The sequence below is a fragment of the Pezoporus wallicus genome, unplaced genomic scaffold, assembly GCF_028554395.1.
Source record: "Pezoporus wallicus isolate ANWC-B61680 ecotype Strahan unplaced genomic scaffold, APGP_CSIRO_Pwel_v1 contig_7274, whole genome shotgun sequence".
Classification (NCBI taxonomy): Eukaryota; Metazoa; Chordata; class Aves; order Psittaciformes; family Psittacidae; genus Pezoporus; species Pezoporus wallicus.
The window spans coordinates 2704282-2716682 of record NW_026637137.1 but is presented as its reverse complement, the minus strand read 5'-3'; the positions used below and the strand labels follow the sequence as shown (position 1 = coordinate 2716682).

At 41.6% G+C, this 12401-nt stretch overlaps 1 long non-coding RNA gene across 1 annotated transcript; it reads left to right on the top strand.

The window, feature by feature from the left end:
- Window positions 1–3527: 3527 nt before the first annotated feature.
- LOC130596275 (uncharacterized) lies at window positions 3528–9334 on the top strand. Its single transcript, XR_008971495.1, has 2 exons — window positions 3528–3902; window positions 8742–9334. It is a non-coding gene; the product is annotated as an uncharacterized LOC130596275 (long non-coding RNA).
- The last annotated feature ends 3067 nt before the right edge of the window (window positions 9335–12401 follow it).

Here is a 12401-nt window from a genome sequence, read left to right as displayed (position 1 = left end):
AATTACAGATTTTAGAGAAAAAAAGGAATCATCGTCTAACTCAATAGCTGAAAGGAGGATGAAAATATTTCTGTTTATCCTGCTGTCAAATCAACTGTGTTTTATTTGTTACGTTATTCAGATTAGTAACACTGGTTTCCACAAAGGCGCTATGTTGGTAAGTCATACCCCATGCCCACACCGAGCATGTAATTCCTCCTCTTGTCATGAATAAACCTTCTTAGCTGAGTACATAAGGATGATGTGCAAAAGCATCACAACTAGCCCAAAAGGTAGAATGATACAGGGATATGTCTGCGGAACAAAATAGGAAACACTTTAATGCGTGATGATGTCCTGGTGATCAAAACAGAGCATGCATTACAGGGAGACTGGGAAATTAAGGAGGTCTCTTTTGTCACCTCTGCTAAGCAGGATCCTACTATTTTTAGCATTTGAATTCAGGTTAGAATTCAGGTCTCTCTTCCAGACACACACGTGTCACTGCCTATATATACGTACACAATATATGTGACATAATTTTCTATTGCCTCAAATGGAAATTTTTTACTCAGTAATTTCTTATTCCGAGGCTGTTCTGAAGAAGGGTAGGTCCAGTTATGTGATCCTAGTAAATTTATTATGACTAAGGCTCTGGTCTTTGTCCTGTAAGTATCTAAGTATAGTCTTTTTATGCTTGAATTTTATTTCTCTATATAAATCATACCTATTGCAGCTGCCATGAAGTTGAGGCATACCTGGCACTGTTGATGTGGGATCAGAATGATGGAACCTGAACACATCGGTCCTGCCCCTGTCTGACAGAGAAGAGTAAACTCTTGCAACATTTTTTTCCCTGTTCAGGTTTGCCCTGTCTTATAACTTATAAGAGTAGATTGACAATGATAATACAGGAGTATGAGGACTGCCACCTATACAAATTCATCAACACCAGAGGCCATTCTCATCCCAGTATCATAACCATTTTGTTGTGTTTCTCCTTCCTGAGTTTTTTCCTCTGCCCAGTGAATCTTTGTTTTCTAGCTGCAGGGTGGATCAACTACAGCTGAAAGCAGAGCTGCCTAAACCAGCTAAAAGCCAAAGCATTCTCCTGGTACAGGAACAGAATTGATCCAAACACCTACATGCTCAGGAATGGGTAGAAATTGGAGTTTCCTATTCCTGGGTAAGTGCTCCCAAAAGTCAGGCATAAGTACAGTCATTCAAGTGATGAATGAAACAACAATACTGCCTGCAAAGCCTCTGGATTTTGTCTCCACCATTCAATACTGGGGAGCCCTAAGCTGAAGTGCTCTGTGTAGCTTTGAGTTTTGGGCACCATGCTCTGTGAATGACATGAACTAAACAGAAAACATGACAGCAATGAGAATGACACAAGGGCTAAAATCTAGAACTTGCAAGGGAGGTTAAGGAAGACTTAGGGTTGTTGGAGGTCATGATCAGAAACTTGGGTAGCCCAGAGACTGCGGCTAGAGTAAGAAGGATCTGTTACCCACATCTGTGGTGACAAGACAAGAAATAGTAGCCTTTGATCAAAGAAAGGGTAGATAGACTACATATTAATGCGCATTTTCTTGCAGCAAAGTAATTATGCACTAGAACAGCTCAGCAGGGGAAACAGTAGATTCTCCATCACCAGAAGCCTTAAGCAACAGGCTAGACGCAGATACAAACTCATCCAGCCTTGGGCTAGCAGAGGGTTAGATGACCTCCAGCTCCAATTTTCAGTGCTATTTTTCTAGGTGTTAGGATTCTCAGAGCACATGTAAGGGGTGAACTTCTGGAGTGGAAAGGCATCCAAACTCTGGATTGCAATAGGTTTTTGTCAGGAAGTAGGTTCTGCATGTTCCTGAATGAAGTAGGTGCTTGTATTTAGGTGCCTGGAGAGCTTTCAGACTGACCTTGTAAACATCTCTAGAATAAGGCAAGGACAAAGATGCTCTCTGCAAAGATGCATTTGACACCAAGTTTACAGCCAAGCATGGTAATACCCATTCACAGCATATTGGCATGTGACAAGCAGGGAGTTTTAGACTTTGGTGAAGCATGACTAGCTAATAATAACAACTGCATAGTTTATTTATGGATGTAAATTTGCATAGGTTCCTCAGGACTAGTGAGGTCAAGAACCCAACAAATTTTCCCAGATCTGTGACAAAATCATGCAGTTACGTACACAAGATATGCAGTTAACTTTAGACATATAATGTCTTACCCAAGCAGTAAATGTGTACAACTCAGGTTTAAATATGGTATAATTTAGGTACAAACTTTTCCATACCTGTGTAAGACGAAGTATCCACAGCCTATCTGTTCCACCATTTCTTCATGCTCCTCTTCCTTAGTAGCCACTCCAGCATTCACCCTGTGTGTTGTAGAGGCAGCTCTTATAAATTCTCCCTGAGTTCAACCGTCTGAAAGAACAGAAACCATCATTTTTTATTGTTCATACCATGACTTCCTTGAATATCCCTGGTTTTAAGTACTGTATATGTTAGTGGTGCATCTTTAGCTAAAACTACAGTATCCAGAATTACATACATTTAAGCAGTTATCAAAGGGTAGGGTAAGCGTAGATTCATGGTCGGATTCATCTGGGGTTTTATGTACACAATTCCCTGAGCCATTAGCTGTCGACACACTCTTGGGTAAAAGTACTGATTAGTGAAACTAATTTTTTGTACAGAAACACTTATATCAGCAGCACCATATCACCAACTGTAATGAAGACACGCAGAATGTTGCTTGCATGATACCCTTGTCTTTCTGTGAGTTCATCTAAAAGTCATGGAATATATAAAATTAACATTGTTCATGTAGTTTATTTCTCCCTGGGATTAAAGCACTAACCTTGCCATGTTACACCACAGCCACTATTCCTAGCCCCAGGTCTGCGTCTTCTCACCCTCACACCACTCCTCTTTCCCTTTCCTTACTGCTCCTTCAGCCCCAACCTGCAGCCTGGCCACAGAGGCATGACTGCAGCCATCCAAGGTGAAGGGTCTTGCAGAGGGTTTGCAGGCAGTGGATAGAGAGGTACTTACCAAGGCTCTGACTTTGTTCAGTTCCTTTTGCTGAGAGCCTGGTCTCTGGTCCCACTGCCAGCTGGCACCAGGATGCTGCTCCACCTCCCGGGTTCTCTTCACTGCTGGGGTTTTAACCCCATGAGCTGTGGCCCATCCTGCACATGTGGCTATAGGTTACAGTCGCACATGGGTGAGTGCTGAAGTGCCAGAACTTCTCATGGAGTTCCATGGATATTCCTGCCAATGTAGCAACATTTCTGAGACACCTGGAGAAAGGGCTCTTGTTGACATTCTGCAAAAGCATGTACTGCTGCTAACAGGTAGTTAAATGATTAAAAGGCAGTTGTTTCATTCCTCTAAACTTGCTCACTGGCTCAGTCTCGCAAAAACAAAGCGTACAAAGAGAAGACTTTAACCATGTTTTTTTCCATAAAAGCTCCCATATTAGTTTGCCAGGGTTGAAGGATCGTATTTATGCACAGGTTGGTGGTTCTGGGAATACTCTTTGCTTGGTTTTGCAGTCAGATAGGAACAAAATCTGCTTCCCATATGTATGCTTTTCCATCTACCGATGTAACCTCTTTCTCTGAGGTACTCATGAATTATCCTTTATTCACCATCTTCATTTCTCTGTTTTTCTTCAGTCACTGGGTACTTTATTTTTTCTCTTACTGCAATATTTTTCATGTACATTCTCAATCTATTTCTTCTTAAACTCCTTGGTGATTTAATGAAATTCATATGACTTTAATTTCTTTCCAGAATCATAGCCTAAAACGTATTTCCTATCCTCTCTTTGATGTTTTGCTTTAGGGGAAGGTTCTTTAGATGGACTGTTCTTAAATGGCACCCTCTGTGAAGACTCTATTCTTTTCCGTAAGTACGTTTTAAACTCCATCTTAATAACACACTCCTGTATTCGCCTTCAGTGTCACCCTGCTTGTCACCTCAAAGCAACGTTTGTCCATAGTGCTTCACTGAGGTGTAATGAGCAGTATATCTGACAAATACCCAATGATTTCCATGTGAGTGTGCTTCAGTGTGGTTTCTCCTGAAATCACACACTGTCCAAAACAGATTGTACCTTTGCTTTTTTACAAATAAGCAAACTTGGTTCCAAGCTGAAATAACAGGGTCTCTTACCACATTTCTAGCAGGAGGACTAAAACTCTTCAGATACGTGAAGCCTGGAGAGAGCTGAGCTCCTCCGAAGCCTTCTAGCCTGTCTCCTGGGTAGGAATGGCTCTCTGAAGCAGCCGTGTTATTTGGCACTACTTCTCCAAGAATAGGTCATATGGGCCCCTGCACTACTGTTTGTGTGGTCACTGTCCTCTCTGCTGGTGTCTCACTACTTGTGAATCATCAGCAGGTCAGATATTTCAGATTAGAACCTCACCAGAGATGACTGAGTGTTCCCATGACACATCATCCCTCAGCAGGCAGCTACTGCTGTAACTCGGGCTGTTCCAGCCCTAAAGACTAGCTCTGAAATAGTCTCTTCCCCAGGCAAGCACCTCCCCAGTTGAAGAGTTCAGAGCACCCGGGCAAGGGCAGACCACGGAGAGCTGCTCCAAAGGCACCTTCAGGGCTAATGTGTTTGACATTGTTTTGCTTATGCTTCCTGCTGCAAATCAAGATGACACTTAGGAAATTAATATATAAAGCTTCTTTATTGCACCACCACATCCCGTTAGCAGTTCAGAGACCAGCTGTGAGCACTTGCTTGCCAAAGCTTCTTACTGACTTCATGAAAGCATGGAGCGCTTTATCAGACTCTACAGAGACAGGTTTTTAACCTTTTTTTTCCCCATTCCTTCTCACTTTTCCCTCCCCAGTGCTGCTGGCCTTGGCTTTTCATAACCCAGCAAACGTGCACTCTCCTTAGAAGGATGAGACAAACCCATGAAAATCTAGTGCTCTGACCCATTTGAAGCCATTCAAGAAAGAGCAATTATGAAATGAGGCTTTGTATTGTGATTTTCAGTGAATAAATATGCATCAGAAGGGTGCCACAGGGGCACTACACTAAAAATGTAATGTTTTGGGGAGGCAATATATACATATTTTCTTTAACAGAACATTTTCTGTGCACTTTCATCAGAATAAACTCATTGGTAGAGATCATTTTTCAAAAATAATTACTATTGGAGCTGTTCACAATATTAGTTTTCATAAATTCATCCGGTTATAATTAATATGTGCCTTTCAAGGGCCTAAAAGCGAAGGCATTCAATATTTCTTGTCTCTAATTTTAGTATGATCTGATTTTCCTCTGGTTGCCTTTCCAAACACCTGGGGCCAGCCATATGAGTAAATTAGATTGTGCTAAAATGCATATTAATGAAGCTCAAGCAATGGTTCCCTAAAGGGACAGTAAAACTATATATAGCTCCTTTTTTCCCCCTCTCTTGGTTAATGTGCCTTTCAACATATTTAGATCCTAGTAAAATAATGCCATTTTGGAATAGCCAAAAAATACAAAGAAACCATTAAAACAAAACCTCAGAAGCACATTTATTTCAAGTGTATAAATGATCTCTCATTTTAGTACTTGTGCTTTAAAATTATTTCCTATCAAAAATGAATTTAGTTTTAACTGCCTTATGAGAAAAAACCTAATATTGAGACCTTTGGGGTAGGAAGAAGTGGCATATTTGTTAACTGCCTACAGTGATTGGTGCATTTTCCTCTCTATAAAAACCCATAGAGCTCATTATAACAGATAGCAGTGGAGGGTGACAACCAATTATCACATGTGACCATCAGAGTACAGAATGGAAGCAGTTTTGGAAAAGGGCACTGGAATAAATCCCTATTCCTCAAGGAAGTCCTGTGGTGTTATTGGGGATTGTCCACAGCAGCATTTAAGTCTGTTTTTTAAGAGAATCAGTGCTGATAGTGCCTTGGTTCACATCACAGAGCAGATATACAGCACATGAACGAGATTCATTCAGGAGAAACTAAGCTGGAAGATAGACTCCAGAGGCACATTTAAAGTGCACCGACTGCTAATGGGAATTCAGCTCATCGAAAGAGACTAAATGAAATCCAAAATGGAAACCTCCTTACATGTGTGCACTGTGTCCTCAGCACCACCACTTTTGAACCAGGTGGATGCAGAGGAAATGGCTTGCATGACTAGGGAAGCCCAGGTTATCATACCAGAAAAGAAAATGGTTGAGTAATTAGACCAAAGGCTTAGAGAGGATGTGACTCAGTGATAAACAACAGGAAGGGTGAAGAACTACCGAGTCACAAAACAAACTGACACAAAAACAAGTGATTATTAATTGCTCACTTCCTAGAAATTAGGAGGAAGATCTAAACACAGGACTAGAAAGAAGATCTGAACAAAACTGAACTTTTGGAACAAGCTGTGGAATATCATGGCTTAAGGGAGCTCCAAGTGCTTTTAAAATGTAGTTTATGGAAGGAAGTGTACCATACGGCTTCTTTTAAGTGTAGGGGGCAGAATCTGACAGTTTAATCCATTAGAAAACAATCTTTCATCCCTAAGCATTTTCAAAGCACTGATGCAAGTTCTTCCTATCTTTATACTCAAGCCACATTTTAAACAGGTTCAGATATTTTTTAAGAGCCTTCAAGTGTAAAAAGAGAGGGGAAAATATACAGATGACTTCTCACTGTAAAACAAACAAAAAGATAAAGGAGCAAATCTTTAGGATGAGGAATAATGTCTGCTAATTTTGGACAGAAATACTGAAAGTGTCATATCTCTTAATTGCCTACAGGAATCTCTGCAGTTTCCTCTTCATAAATACTGCAGTGCCCACTGTAATAGATAACAATTGCAAATAGTGTCTTTACAAACCATGCAATAGTCATGCAATCGCAGCCTGCGGATCTACAGGCCAGTTAGCAGTCCTGCCTATTTATGTGTTTAATTTTATTGCACAGTGTAAGGCATATCAGAAGAGGCAATCAAGAGCAGAGACAGTCAGAATCAGTGGCTACTTCTCCAAGCATTGCCTGTCAGCCAAGGCTTTGCCATGCACGATTTTCAATTAGAAAGAGGAGATGTGGATTCAGGAAGTGTCCACATAGTTACTCAGGTTTTCATTTTCTTCCAAGCACCCCTTCATTGTCAGCAATTGAAAACACAGGGTGAGAGCTCTCTGTGTATTTAATGAGAATTTACTTTCTCCATTCTACTCTTCTTTCCTGGAGAAATAAAATTGTAAGCATTCCAAAGCCTTACTTGTTACTTTAAAAACAGCATTCAATTTTACAGCTATTGAAGTTTCATTCTAATAGTTCCATTATTCCTATTATTAGCTTTCTTCCTCAAATATCTGTGCTGTTTCCTTCTCTACCCTCAAATATCCACCCTCTTGCTCGTCTCTTTGAAGACAATCCCACCCTCTCTGACAGAATCCCCCCTATGCCACCATGGGCAACATTTGGAGTCTGTTGGTTTACAGCACCAGGAACTGCAGGAATAAGTATTCCTGTTACCTGCCTTTCCACTACTACTCATCTCTAGGAGCAAGCAAACATATCTGTTTTGGCTGAGCAACACTGTTGAGGAAGAATATCCTGGCAGGACGTGATTATTTATTTCCACTGATTGCTTTGGACACCCAAGACATTCACAAAGCTTGACTCACTTAGGTGCTCTCCACCCTTGGTGTGGGTAGAACTGGAACAACACTGGCCACTCCAAGAAGTAAAGGTTTTCTGAAGGTTTTGGGGTCACTCATGACAAAATGGACAGCCAGTTGGTAGAAAGAAGGTCACCCAGATGCAGGTGCAAGGCAAAGGATGCTCTCATTCAGAAGAGGTCCATGGGGGCTACAAAGGAAAATCTGTAATTTCAGTATGTTCAGTATGTAAGAAAGGAACATTAGTTCAGGGCTCCCACAGAGTTTCCTGCTTTTATTCTGTAACCATCGGATTCAATTGGGCTCTGAAAAATTAAAATGCCAAATATTAAGCTAGTGCATATATTAATAAATGTAGAATTAAAAACTAGAGAGAATGGTAAGAAAGCACGATTTTGGCTAAAACATTCCAACTACATCAGGCAGTGTCTTTCTATAAAAGCAATTCCGGGTCACTTAAATTGCTCTTACAAAATTTAAATTTTATGCATAAAATATGCAGGACCTTTAACTTTTCATCTTTTATGTTTTAATTGTGTGGTAAAACATGATCTTGTTAAAGTCATTTTGTTCATTTAACTTTGAAGCACTTTTAAAAAGGCAATGTCATGGTTTTAAAATCCAGCACATCAAACGATATTTCCATCAACATACAGCAGTTGCCATAAACAGCCTTAATTTCCAGTCTAAATTACTGATCTAAACATATGCAGACAAATTAATGCAATGGAAAATTATAGAACCCAAACTGCATATTTATTTATTGCGACACGTTTCACTTGCATCTCATCTGCCATCCATACAAGGTTACTTCAATTTTTCCCCTTTTCATGCTCAAATTGAGAGGAAAGCTTGTCTCCAAATGTTCATAACCGAGTTGGACTAATCTGCTCACTGGGCTGTTATTTTCTATATGTCATACATTACAGCTTCATTGTTACAACTGTGTTCAGCTGTTTGAGACGTCAAATAACTGAACAATAAGTAAAATTGGCCTTTCAGGTTACGTATCAGGTGGCTTTGGAGCAGCCAGCCGTGCAAAGGGCACTGAGGTGCAGAGAGTAACCAGCGTATGTGTGGTTTTGTTTCACAGCCTGTCTCCTGATGACAGCTTCATAATTGGTTTTGGAATGACACACGGCACAGGCAGCCTGAACCAGGGCACTACTGAGACCAGCTTCATTGAGAAAGGGTTGTATTCATTGAGGACAGGATTTCTAATAGCAAAAAAAAAATGTCTTAGCTAATGATATTCCACTAATCATCTGAGGCTGGGACAATAGAAAGTAGATTAACTCCCCCAGCAAGTGTTAATGCTGGAAATCAAAAGCGGTGACTGGTAAAATTTATTTCATAGTCTTCAAGAAGAAAAGGCTTCTACTTTACTACAAATTAAAACCTGGTTTCCATGAGACAGCAGACTGTCCTCTCATTCTCCAGACTATTTTAAAGTTGAGCCTTTTTCTCTTCTTTTAGACATTGCAGCGTATTATGAACAAAAAACTTTAATTGTTCAGGATGTCACCTTCTGTTTGACAGGAGGAAACAAGGAGCGATTACTGCGTCTGTGGATTTCACATGGAGCCAGGGAAGACAATAAAAAAATGAAGCAAGATTTCCTCTTATAAAGGAAAAGGAAAAGAAACCGTTTATGAGCAGCAGAATAAATGGCTGTGTTTGATATTACTTTTCTTCTTTCTTTCTCACAATTGAATTGCATTAGCCTCACCTTCTTTCTGTTACTTCTCAAATCTCTCACTTGTCACACACTGATACAGGGGGTTGGGAATTGGAATGGGACCAACACACTGAGGACCTTCTGCCCCTGCATGACTGTGTGAGCCAGGGAGAACTGCTCTGCTCATCTCAGGGAGGAGGCAGCTTTGTGAGCACCACATGCTGTGTGCTGGCCCCTTGTAGAAACTCAACATCCTTGAAGATCATTAAACTGACTGCCTTGCCAGGTGTGTCTAATGGTGGTCAAACAGATCAAAAGCTGTTCAAGGGGAGATGAGGTAAACAGAAAGCATCATATGAAACTGGGATGAAAATACAGAAAGAGAACAGAATTACATGCAGTAATGAGGAATTGATTACAAATACAGCTGAGTCAGTGCAAAATCAGCTGGCTCTTCCACATCTCCTATCCCTTCCACATCACCTCTGTCCCAGCTTCCATTCACCTCCTGGTCCCTTTAGCTGACAAAAATACTCACTTTGTGTCACGTCTGAAGCAAATAGGAAATAATTCAGAAAATTCCCCCTGGTACTTGTCAGGAGCAGCTGCCTCCGAAATCCCGCTTTGCCCTGGGCACAAACTGGAATCTGATGTTCTCAAAAACACAGAAAGCTTGTGGTGAATCACTTCAAGTTGTGCAGCCAAAGGCTGGCTGTCTGCAGTCCGTCAGAGCAAACTGGAAGCCGCTGTCTTGGGACACAGGTAATATTCATTCAGTCTGGAACAGTCCCGAGCAGATGTGTGATTTTTTGTAAACAGTTGGAAGAGGCACTGCTGCTGGCTCATAGGTCAGCCATGGACACACACAAAACTGATTTGTATGAGCAGCGTAGGGTTGCTCAGCCCCAAGTGTACAAAAGCTCCCTTTTCAGAAGTCTTGCAACTGCAAACACACATGGAAAGCCATGTGCTCTTCCTGCAGTGCATGGCATTCAAATGTAGCAAAGGAAATTGTACTTTGTCTTTGACATTTGGCAACCCTAGCAGCAGCTGTTCTGCCTTAGAGGCCCTTTCAAACCAGCGCCCAGAGCCTGCACCTTGCAGATGTGGGTCTTGAGGTGGCACTGAAAGATGCACTGGTGCAGCCACAGCATTGAGAAGGTCAAACTTCCAGCATCTGATAAGGCCTAAGGAGGAATGATTTTGGGATCAGAGACTGAGGAATGAAGCCAGAGATGTCTGCTGGCAGTGCAGGAGGGAAGCAGGGGCTCACGTGGGAGCAGAAACCCCACAGAAGTCATGCCAGGTGGGAACAGAGGCAGCACAGAGCCAGAGCTGGGGTTCTGCACCGGCTGAGAGGGCCGGCACGCCCCCAGGCCCTATGTGCATCATGGCTGTAACAGGGACAGTTTTGGTGCCTGGGGCACCAGTGCGTGAGATGCACTGAACCACCCCGCATACCTCTCCTTGGGGTATGCTTGGTTTGACTAGCAGCAGCATCAGGAATACACAGGACAGCGCTTTGTGCCCAAGGAGACACCCAACACTAGCCAAACTCAGAGAACTAGAGCGAGTCGCCTCAGCTGTACTTGTCCTATGCTTCACATGTGCTTTTGGATATTGCAGCCTTCTAAAACAGGCTCTGGGAAATGAACATTCAGTGGACATTTTAACCACCAATGACAATGAATATGCTTCAGTTGTAATTTCCTTCAGCAGAAAAGATGGACACAGAGAAAAATTGGGTTTAGGCCTGAAGAAACAGCTTAAAAGTACTGCTCTATTCAGAGTTGGCAAAACATCATAAAAGTGGGTACAGAAGCAATGCACAGCAGCAGCCACTGCCAGCAGCATGCCATCCCAGATGAAGTGATCCAGCATGGATCTTCCTCTTACAAAGGTGAAACAGATGTAACAGCAGCTCTCCAACAGAAAACAGATTTGCCCCAAAGCTTCGTAACAAGCTTGAAAATGGTTCTCAGACAGAACTCTGCTCGAGCATATTATCTTCCCTGACTCCCTACCATACCCAAAAATAACAGCCTGGAAAAATGAGCAGCTCCTGTAGTTACTCTTGAAGACAGTTGTATTCAGGTTTTGGTGAAGTAAGGCAGAAGACATTAAAGCCACTGAGTATTTGAATTAGTCTCAGCAGGTCAATTACTACAAAGATTTTCTGCTCTAGTTGGTTGCAGAGAGATGTGCACTTCTTAAAATCCCAGCCATTTTCTGTTTAATTTGTTTGCAGAGCAAGACATAACAGTGTAAAAAAATCAATTGAACAAAACAATTTTATTGGCGTTCACATGCTTCAACAAGGTGTACAAGCCCAAGACCTCAAGCAAGACAAGCAAGCCGTCCTGTAGCTGCTTTCAAAGACCTCTGCTGCTTGCAGCAGCATAGTCTGAGCACACCAGCAGTTTAACAGGTTTCCTCCTTGATCAGTTATTTAGCTTTTCATTCTATTTTGCTGAAAGTGCTTCTTTTTTTTTTCTCTTTTTTTATTTAGTACAATCACTACCTTTAATAAAAGGTGCATCCCTGTACTTCAGTACATTTGCATTTAGAGCACTATAAATCCCTGCTTTCATACCTCTGTTTCAGTGGTTCCTCTCTACCCCCAGTAGTTTGTCAGGCAGGGGCAGCATGAGAAGCCCATAGAAGTTCCAGCAGATCAAAGAACAGGATCTGTCAGGCCTCTGCTGCCTCCACATCCAATATTGTGTTGCAATCCTCAGGGGCCAAAGCAGAACCTTTCATTTGAGAGCTTGCACTGAAGAAGTTCCAGAATACCAAAAAATGGATGAAAGCCAACGAAAGTCTGTAGGCTTGAGATGCGCAGGAATAAAGGGAGAATTAACACCATCACACACAACCGCGCTTGCTGTCATTAAACAGAGGAGATAATAAAGAAGATGTCTGAGGATAATTAGCTAAAACTGTACTGTAATCTTCAATAGAAAAATAGATCCTTTACAAAAACTCCCTCCAGAAATCCTGGAGCTTGTATTGATTTCAACACATTAATAATCCTTTTTTGCTTTTATTCTATGTACACATTAGATGCAATTGATA